Source organism: Myotis daubentonii, chromosome Y (assembly GCF_963259705.1).
Source record: "Myotis daubentonii chromosome Y, mMyoDau2.1, whole genome shotgun sequence".
NCBI lineage: Eukaryota > Metazoa > Chordata > Mammalia > Chiroptera > Vespertilionidae > Myotis > Myotis daubentonii.
Window position 1 is genome coordinate 10,446,389 of NC_081862.1, and position 8,097 is coordinate 10,454,485.

General features: G+C 51.9%; 1 pseudogene; it reads right to left on the reverse strand.

The window, feature by feature from the left end:
• Nucleotides 1-844: 844 nt before the first annotated feature.
• Nucleotides 845-3,773, reverse strand: LOC132225503 (melanoma antigen preferentially expressed in tumors-like; annotated as a pseudogene).
• Nucleotides 3,774-8,097: the final 4,324 nt, after the last annotated feature.

Consider the following 8,097-nt stretch of genomic DNA (forward strand, 5'->3'; position numbering starts at 1 on the left):
GGGTTACTAACAGGTCCCCATCCAGACAGTAGGGACAGTGGACTAGCCCAGGGCAGGGAGCTCTTTTCTATACAGAGGGCTGCGGTGGGGTGGGAGTGGGGCGCCAAGCCTGGCCCAGGAATGAGGTAGGTAAGTGGCAGCCACACCCACAGAGGGAAAGTGGTCCCCAGAAACACAGACCAGGGGTGGCAAGTGGGAGGTTAGCTGTGGGTCACGACCTCCTCTTTCTCCCTCCATATCTGAGACCGCCCCCACCCTCATACCTGGAAGCACAGGGTCCCCCTAACAACCACCCACCCTCTGTCACCCCTTGCAGCCTGGTGGGTGTAGCACAGGCGCCCCTGTCCCCACCTTCTCTGGGCCTGTTAAAACACAGCCCCCCTCCTGCCCCCTGTACTTTGTTTGCTCCTGATCTTGTGATCTCACGAAACTTTGCCCCCAAAGGAACCAGGGTACAGACCCAGGATGATTGCCAGGTGCCACCTGTCACCGCTTCCTCCCTGCCAGCCTCCCTGCTGACCAGGAGACCACCTGGTGAGGAGCATGGCCTTTGGAAAAGGTAAGAACACACTCTGGGTTCTTGCTGTCTCTGGTGGTGAACTTGCTGTCTCCAGGGGTGAACTTGCTATAGTCACTGATAACCCGCAGCCCCTCCCCCGCCGGTGTTTTCCATCTAAAAATGAGTTCCTACCTGTTTGGAGTGAAGGCCTGAGGTCCAAACCAGGCTCCCTGGGGTGAGGCTGTCCGCCTGCTGTTCCAGTGTGGGATCTCGCTGAGAAGACTTACACGGAACAATTCATGGAACTCCGGCATTTGCCTTTATTGTGTGACCTCAGCTGTCATGGAAGGTTCTACAGCCACAGTGAGGACAGGGGTAAGCATAGAGCCAGACCATGCCGGGCCGACCCAACTCCTGCAGCATATGCTATAGCACAGCATGCATCCTGGCAAGTCGGCCCAGGTTGATGTTGCTGCTAGTTTCCTCATAACTCTCCACGGGCGCCGCATAAATCACGCAACTCAGCTTGCTCAGCCCGACAATGTGGCGAAGCAGGTCCTCCAGGACGGTCATGGAGATGGGGTTTTCACAGAAACTTAGGGTTGTGAGCTGGGAGCAGTGGCTCAGGGCTGGCAGGATGTTCGGGAACTGGTGGTCCATGATCCCACACTCATCCAAGTCCAGGTCCTGGAGAGTGGGGGAGGCTCTCTCTAAAATAAATTGGAGTGACCGAGAACTGATAATGGTCAGGTTGAGCCCACTGAAACTCAGGCTTTTCAGCTGGCTGACATTCAGATGCTGGGAGAGATGTCTAAAGTCTCTTTCGAAAAGCAGGCAGTTAGTGATGGAGAGGGTCTCCAAGGGGCTCTTCAGGCACCTGGGGAGACATAGAGCAGTTACATGTGGGGGATGGACCTGGTGAGCAGAGGCAGGTGAGGATAATGCAGGCCTTCAGGGTAAAGAGGCCCATGTCACCAAAGCCTACAGTGTTCCGGATGATGATCAAACCCAGGATGTTGCACAGTGAAAAGTGACATTCAAGTCAGAGCAAATTTGAGTGGAATCTTTCTCCATCTGTTATCTGCTCCGTGATGGATTCAACTGGATGAAACCTCACACACTCCATTTACTCATCCGTCAAGTGGAGCACATCATACCCTCCAGCCCAAACACACAGGTGTTGTGAACATAAAGGTGGGAGGAGCTCAGAAAGGAGCCTGACCCAGGGTCTGAAGCAGGAGGCAACCAGTGCATTTTAGTATTGGAGACATGTCCTGAATTGCCTGCAACTCAGGCTTCCTTCCAGCCACAGCCTAGACCCCTGTCACCACCATCTCTTAGCCCAATGAGGCCTCTGGCAGATGTGCAGAAAGGGCTAACCTGGGCACAGTCAGGCAACATCCAGCGAGGGCTGCCACCCTCCAGGAACTTAGATCACTGCATTGTCTACAAACCACCTATCCCATTTCGTAATGCCTCCCTCCTGAATCCTGCATTTACCACGCATTCCCTTTGCGAGAGCCTATGGCAACCCTTGGCAGACAGGTGACTGAGGCAGGTTTGGAGTGAAAGGCTGCCATGGCCAAATCTCTAAGTGCAGAACTTAACCACTGAAACCTCCCCTCTGATTGGCTTTCCCCTTGTCATTGCAATCCTCACTTGGTTCTATTGCATCATTTTCCCTTCAACACCACTTACAAGGATGCCCAAAGCTACCATCCCTTGGCCCGAAGCCTCCATTATGCCAATTCCTAGCAAGGAGTCCCTTTAGTAGCCTCTGTCCTAGTGCATACGTCCTACCTTTATCTGGGGGGTTATGTCACAACATGCAAGGTGACAGAGCGGTGAACAACACACTGACTGTGTGGCCCGTCTAGTGGCTCAGGCACTCTAGCACTGCTGAGGGACGGCACACAGGAGAGCCCATCACTGTGCACTGAAAAGGAAAGGGACTCGCTCTGGTTGGCAGGGAAAGCTCGCCACCCCTCACCTGAGGATCTCATCCAGGCGGCCTCTGAGGATGGAGACATCGTCCAAATTGAGCTCCTGGAGGTGGGGCACGTTGAGGAACTGAGAGGTGACCATGCCAACACACTGCTCCTCCTGCTCCAAGGTGGTGTGAGAAGACGTGAAGACGTGGGAGAGCAGGAACTGGCGCAGATTGCCCGTCTGGCCCAGGTAAGGAGCGAACTTCCTCAGAGTGGACAGCTTCCAGGTACAGTTTACCTCCAAATCCTGGACAGAGTCCAGCTGCACCATATCCAGGATGTTAGTGTTTTGGTTCGACATCGCAAAAACCTTTAGCTTCTTACAGCAAAGGTGCAGCAAACCTCTCCTCTCGCTGACTTTCTTAATCAGGTAGCTGAGGGACTCATCAAGGACACCTTTCTTGAGGCAAAGGTCTATTAACACCTCCATGGTGGCCAAGGGTGGATTTGGCCTGGCCGTTAAGCTGTGCACTTTCCTCCTATTCCTCATGGGCTGCAGGGCCTCAGGCTCCAGCAGTGAGCACACATGGGCTCTGGTTCCTGCCGACACCATCCAGAACTCCAAATGAACTCTCTTCTGTAAATTAAGCACCTGCAGTTTACATCTCCTGTGGAGAAAATAGGAGATATGCTGGGATGCATTAAGATAACAATGAGTAAGACCATGAGCTAGGCATCTGGGCAGCTGGGCCAGACACCGCACTGGACTTTGACTCCATGCCCCAGGAATCAACTGCTCCTGGTGCTACTGGGATCCTTCATGGTCCCCATTCCTGGTACCTTTAGGTGCCACCAGGAAGGAGTGGGCTCGTGTCCCTTTGGTAACCCTCGGCAATTTCATCAGCCGTATAAATCCGAAGCCTGTTCCTAGAATGACCCTAACAGTGGCTCCAAGGCCTGCCTCAGCTCTCCCTTTGGCCCTGCCCACTCCCAGATCCCAGCTGTAACTGCTCAGATCCCCAGGGTGCGACCCGGCTACTGAATCCCCCATACCTGGGTCGAGGGTCCTGGGCAAGCATGGCATCGAGTCCCTCGAGCACAGCCTGCAAGATATCCTTGTAAGACTGCCGATGGTTCATCAGGGCCCCCAGAGGGAGGCAGGGGAAGGGCCAAGCCTGCACCATGGACTTCAGGACTCTGCTGTGCTTCCCAGTGAAGGCTGTGATGAAAAGAGTTGGGAAGAGCTCCATAGGAAGCCACTCCAGAGCAGCGATGGCCGAGGCTTCATCCTGCAGCAGGCTCTGACATGCCAGTTCCAGGAGTCTGCGTGGAGCTGGGAGGCTCATCCCCATGAAGCTGCTATGAAAGAGATCCTGGGAGACAGCCGGGAGCAAGGCATCTTGTCAGGCTGAGCATGAGCAACCCCGGTCCTTCTCCCTTCAGAGGGACCAGCTGAGGGCCAAAGGCACTGCTCTGGCAACAATTGGAGCACCCCCAATTTACCACAACTCTGTTTTCTGCTGAGGGTTGCAAAGCCACTCAGCCCTGCCTCTACTCTGCCACTGGAAGGACAAGAACCAGGCACCAAGGAGGGGTGAGATGACCACTGGACCCCTCCCCCATCTACCCACTGGCTAGCTGCAATTCTTCTGTGCAGTGAGGACTGGGAAACCAGAGAGATGATCCCACCCTTTCCAGGGAAAACATTTCTGAGGATCACTGAAGGACTGAAAACACCTGGAGGAGGGAGCAGCATATGGCCAAGGACTGCTTCTTGCTAAGTTCCAGGAAATAAAATAGATAGGGAAGATTAAGGAACACCCACACAATGGGTACCATTGAGGCCTTTCACACTTTTTAAATGAGGAATACAAAAGCAGCACAAACGTTTTCTGAAGCATGGGGGAGCTGGAGGTGAGAAAAATAACCGTTAATTCCAACATGTACATTTTACTGTGTGTCCCTTCTATGAATATTAGAATGACCATATTATCTATGACAACAGAGGGCTCACATGTCACAACTAAGGCTCCTCTCAATAAGAGACTGCAAAGCCTGGTCAGTGTTGCTCACTGCGTTGAGCATCCTCTCGTGCCCCCAAATGTCACTTGAGGGCTACATTCCTAGCCCCCGTAGGGTGTGGGCAGGAGCCAGCTGATAGATGTTTCTCACATCAATGTTTCTCTCTCTCTCTCCGCCCACTCCCTTCCTCTCTTTCTAAACATCAATTGGCTGTTATGAAAGACTTTCATTAATACCTGTTTTCACACACACAGCCCGGCCTCTACAAAACTACAAAAAGGATTTTGCCACTTTGGCCTACAATAGGCTCCTTAGCAATACTCGACTTTCAGACACAGGGAAAACTTGCCCTGTGAACCTCTATGAATGGCAAACATCAAAACAGAAATCAAAACATTTTGGATTAAGGCACACCTGCATCCAGAGGCAAAGGCAAAGTCTGCTCATTTGTAAGGAAAAAAGGACAAATCTCTGGGTTCTTGGCTTGCAGGTCCTTGGGGACCACCTTAGGCTCCTGACTCACCAGAGCGGCGTGGTGCAGGGAGCCCTGTGCTCAGACCTGGACATTGACTCTCACGCTCTAGCTTCTGTTCCCTCCTCGGCCTCCTCAGAAGCCATTATACCCCGTCTGACCACACCTTCCTTTTGAGGTCCTAGCTGAAATGGCTACTTCCACCTGAGAGCAAAACCTTAGTCCTGGATCTCCAGGCATTTAACCATGATGGGGTTTTGCACTCTCCACACCTCCAACTGAACCCTAGGTCCATTCATGAAAGGAAAAGAAAACCAGCCTGGAAGTAGACTTAATGGGGGTGTTGGGGCCACATCAAAACTCCCTAGTGTTCCCATTAACACCCATTTAGAGTGACAGTGGTATCATCTCCAGAGAAAAAGAATTTCAATGCAACAGTATTGAGTACCAAACAGTCCCTGAGACTTGAGGTTACTTACAATTGCAAACCCTGTGCCCATTCAAAGAGGAACAGAGGGATAGTTGGTCTTCCATATTTTGAGGAGCAAGCCTTCCCCAGAGCAGTTCAGGCCAAAAATCACATCTAGGGATTGATCAGGAGAAGGGAGGGGCTGCATGTTTGGAATGGGACCTAGGGAATTACCCAGGACAAGGTGAACATTGGGGAAACTCAAAGACACTGACTGCATCAACTTAAGAACTTAAAAGGCTAGCAGTGAAGAAGGAAACTGGGTGGATCCCTTAAACCCAAGTTGACGAGGAGTATAGTCAGGAGATTCTGTCACCCTCCCTCTGTGGAGGTAAAGGGCATTTCCTCTCAGAAAAACCAGATCAGCTCAGCAACCTGGCTTGAGAAAATTAAATGTGAAAACGTGGGTTGTGGAGAGGCCAGAGGAGGGGTGTGGCAGCTGAACCTGGGATGTGACATACACTTTTGAAAGCCACTGAGGGTTGAGAGTCGTGGGCTCTTGGGAATCTTGGAGGCACAGCGAAAAATAAATGTGGGCAAAAAGACCTGTGTATCCTTACCAAGGAGTTGCTACAGAGGGCATTCTCTTTAGCTCAGGCATCCTCTTCCACATCCCAACCTTACACAGGCAGCAGCTTAGTCCCAGCCAAGTTCCAGGGGCCGGGGCCCTAAACATGACTGCCAAAGTCTGTATAAATAACTAATGTTTGCTCAACCCCAGGGAACAATCCATGCAAATTTGGCTTCAAAAAGCTCCTTTTGGGCCTAGGCCTAAAACTCTTACTCAGATTGTGAGGGAAGATGTCCTCTCTCAGGACTAAGCACAGTGCACAGATACACCTTCCCCTTCAGAATATTTGAAGCTGTACTTGGCATGTAAGGATCTGCCATAGTTTGGGATATCCCCATGCTGTACTGAGGCACACATTGGATCTTATGAAATCGAGGGAGACACAGACAGAGAGCTACAGAGCGCGGGGAGGGGGGAGGAGGGGCAAAGAGAGAGAGACAGAGGCAGAGAGGAGCAAATTTTCTGTAGGCTCTTCTGTACGCCCTGCATTGTGATGCCCAAACAACTTTCATATTCCAGGCAGAGGGACCACGTAACAGATTACCACAGTGGTGTTGACCTGAAAACTGCAGACTGGCTGATGAGGTTTCTGGAAGAGGTTCAAACTGTAATGAGGTCAGCAGTTGAGTCTAGACTTGGTATCATGGGCTTAATGCCTGAGTGGTGCCACCTGGGGGTGAGATTTTCTCTTTAACACAAACATTACATGCACTGGCAGAAACTGGAAAATTGTAGGAGCCCAAGCTCAGGAAACTTCTATGAGATCCCAGTGTCCTGGAGATACAAGGAGGCAGGAGGGACCACTTAGAATGACCTAGAAACAAAGTCTGAGTGAACATGCCTTCTTCACGAGCAAGAAATACTCCTCTATCCAGCCCCGCCCCCCCATACGGAGCCTGCTTTCCCAGGGCATGTGCTGTGGCACTGGGGGCAGGAGAACTTCCTGCCCAGTATTGGACAGGCTGTGCAGACTCCCAGCACCCACACATGAATTTGGGGGATGTTTTCACCACATCCTGGTCACCTGCCACCTGCTCTCATCATGGCCCTCACTTATGTACAGGACACCGTAGCCTCTGAGCCCATGAGTAGGGCTGTCCTGTGCAACCGCCTTCTCCAGTCACAAAATCCCTACTGCGATCCCAGGTCATCTGCCCTTGTGACCGCTTTTTAAGGAAGGGGGTCCTTAGAATGTGCTCCAAGTCTGGGACCCTCTTTATGCATCCCTGGAATGTCATTCAGCCCATCCGGAACCTGATGCTGGGGACACCCACTGATAACAGAAATCAGGAGTTCTCCCCAATTCTTCTGAGCTGTTTTGGAGAACGTGACAAGCCACAGTGTACAGAAAGAAAATCAACATCCCAGCTGCCTTTCTGGATCCAAAGAGGCACCAGAGAGGCAGGCGGATGCCCTTCCAGGGTTCCAGAGCAAGCCCTGCCTCTGTGGGCTTTCAGAGACCCTGGGGACCAGTCCCCATGCATGGGCTTTCCCATCGTCCACTCTCTTAACCCAGCCTTTGAGCAGACACCCTTCCAGCTGGCTTCTTTCCCTCTGCAGTCAGACCTCTTCCTACCCTGACTTATTTTATCCTCTGTGCTTTTTCAAACTCACAAGTCTCTGCTGGCATGACCTGACCTGCCTGTCCCCAACAAGACCTGGTTGCACTTCAGACCCAATGACATCTAGACCTAAACAAGGGATTGCCTCCCTTTCTTTATCCCCCATGAGAACATGCCTCACATCCAGGACATGCCTGGGTCTAGCCCTTGAATGCCAAGGACGCTGTTGGAGGGCTGGCAGGAGGCACTGGCACAGAGTGGACATGTTCTCAGGGATGTCCACGGGTCGGCTGATCCTGGCCCGCCAAAGACATACTCCTCTCCTCTCTCTCTTTAATACTTGATTTACTCAAGAACATTTATTGAGTGCCTAAGGTGCAATCACTGCTATTCCGGGTGATCTGCAGGGACACCTCCTGGGAATGTCACGGTCTTCCTCAGAGTATCTCTGAGGCACAAACCCTCACTTGAAAAGTGTAGACAAATGAAAAAACAAAATAACTGGGCTGGAAAACGAGTAAATCACAGGGTGGTCTTGCTTTGCACTGTAGAGCACGCCTCACAGAATGGTACC